The following is a 2,500-nucleotide window of genomic DNA, read 5'->3' as shown; positions in this document are numbered from 1 at the left end:
AGTCGACAAATATATCAAGTTGGCTAGTGAAACATCAGAATCGAGAAACGGATCAGTTGCCCAAGTCCAGTGGCAAGAGCGCGACCTTACTAATCGTGAGATATTTTCACGAACCAAGCATTACCTTGAACGTGAGGTACACCAGTGCGGACCAGCCCAAGAGGACAGGAGGATAACGATCGGTGCCTTGATTATAGCTCTAAGAGCTAGAAAGGATCAGATATTTAACAAGAGAAGTTACTCATGCTACGACTTTGGTGAGTATGAAGCTGTTCCAGATGCATGGCATAACACAAGGAACACCATATTCGAAACCGGATCAGCAGACGTTTGGAATGTACGAACATTCATGTCAGCGTTCACCGGAAAAGACAACATAAGAGAAGCATGGATACGAAAAGGACTAGTTGGTAAAAGCCGAGACTAATACAAGACTCGAAACCCGATAAAGACTCTCTTAAGGACTCCCTGGTGAACGTCTTTAGCCTAGGAGCCCAAGTGCCAACCGTACACCTCCTCGTGGTGAGAGTCGGGCAACGTCAGTGGTAACACGGACGGCCGAGTACGGTGGCTATCCAGGGTCCTGGGGGTTGCCAGCCCCCTCGACCTTTATCAGTTGGCGTAAAAACTCGGAAAAAGCCTCGGATGGAATCAGAGTCCGGCGAGTCCACTGACTCAGCCGACCCAACGAACCCCAACCTACCGAGTACGTCAAAAGGCAATGGTAAACCTCGTGCTGCAGACCAGGATGAAGCAATGTGCAGATTTCCGGGATGCGGTAAAACGTTTAAGAATATAAGAGGTAGAGGCGTGCATGAAAATCGGAAGCACCCAGACTGGTATGACACGAAGAAAATGGAGATCGAAAATGTTAAAGCGAGATGGACGGCCGAAGAAAAGATGTTGATGGCTAGGCGAGAGGCAAAGATCTTGTTTGAGAGTACAGCTAAAATTATGAACATGAATCAGAGGATACAGAAGGTTTTCGGTGCAGGTCGAACGATTGAGAGCATTAAGGGACACAGGCGGCGCTCAAGTCACAAAAGAAAGGTGCAACAGTTCCTGACCGAGCTTACAGAGAAGGCCCGAGCGGAAGCTGAAGGAGCCAGTGAGTCGGATATATCGTCCGAACCTGCTTCTCCGACAGGAAATCCAGCTAACAGCTTACTGGATAAAATTGCACAGTACCTTGCTAACATGAGGCCCCTGACTAACAATGAATACCAGGTACAAAGTCTCAATGATATCTGCTCTGCTATATCGACTACACCGAAGGACACCATCCTAACAGACGTGGGCCTTTATTTGAGAGGTATTTTTCCACCACCTCCCACGAATACTTCTAAGCCTCTAGATAGTCAGGGCGTGGACCAGCCAAAGAATAAGCGGCAAGCAAGGCGCGCTGAATACGCCAAAGTACAAGACCTATGGCGTAAGGAGCCGTCCAAATGTATAAAGCTGATCCTGAATGATCAAATGGGCGAGCAAACAAACATCCCAAAGGAAGCGATGTTGCCATTTTGGCGTGCTGTCATGGGTAAAAATACAGGCTTAGCCCCCGATGTTGCTACCCCAAATCAAACGCATGACGATCTTTGGCAGCCTATAACACCTAAAGAGATCAAGGCTGCTTACCCCTCGGGAAAAACATCTGCAGGTCCGGATGGCGTCAGCGTAAGGGCTCTCAAGGCCGTCCCAGTAGAAATATGGCAGCGACTTTTCAACATCTTTATGTTATGCGGGAAACTTCCCGAACATCTGTATAGGTCTAGGACTGTCTTGATCCCGAAGGTGAAAGATGCCAAGGAACCTTCCGAATTCAGGCCAATCACGGTGTCCTCAGCAATCGTCAGGACATTTCACAAGATCCTGGCCAACAGGCTCAAGGCCATACAACTCGACGAGAGGCAGAGGGCTTTCCGAGACACAGACGGCTGCAGCGACAACATCTTCCTGATGGATATGGTTCTGCGGTACCACAGAGCCAAACATCGCAAGCTGTTTCTTGCCTCGCTGGATGTGGCAAAGGCCTTTGACTCCATCTCTTTTGAGGCCCTTGTGGCAATTATGAAATCAAAAGGCCTTCCGGGAGTCATGATAGACTACATAGAAGAAGTCTACGAGAATAGCAGCACCTCGTTAGTACACGGAGGCTGGACCTCGGAGCCGATACACCCTACTTGTGGAGTTAAGCAAGGAGATCCACTGTCCCCAGTTCTCTTCAATTTTATCATTGACGGCCTTCTCCAAACGGTACCAAAGGAGATTGGGGTCGACCTGGACGGCTTTAGGGTCAATGTAGCGGCATTTGCAGACGATTTGATTCTGATGGCTTCATCAGAGGTTGGGTTGCAAGATCTGCTCGACCTAGTATCACAATATCTATACAAGTGTGGTCTAGAAGTAAATGCTGGGAAATGTTTGACGGTATCCCTTAAATCAATACCGAAGCAGAAGAGGACAGCAGTCGACGCTAAATGCAAATTTAAGATCAATGGAA

At 48.3% G+C, this 2,500-nt stretch overlaps 1 pseudogene; it reads left to right on the top strand.

Annotated features, from left to right (window-relative positions):
- LOC124181831 overlaps positions 1 to 2,500 on the top strand; it is an 8,940-nt pseudogene that overhangs the window by 3,806 nt on the left and 2,634 nt on the right.

Source organism: Neodiprion fabricii, chromosome 4 (genome assembly GCF_021155785.1).
Source record: "Neodiprion fabricii isolate iyNeoFabr1 chromosome 4, iyNeoFabr1.1, whole genome shotgun sequence".
Lineage (NCBI taxonomy): Eukaryota > Metazoa > Arthropoda > Insecta > Hymenoptera > Diprionidae > Neodiprion > Neodiprion fabricii.
The sequence above is the reverse complement of the archived record's forward strand: the minus strand, read 5'-3'. Positions and strand labels throughout refer to the sequence as shown.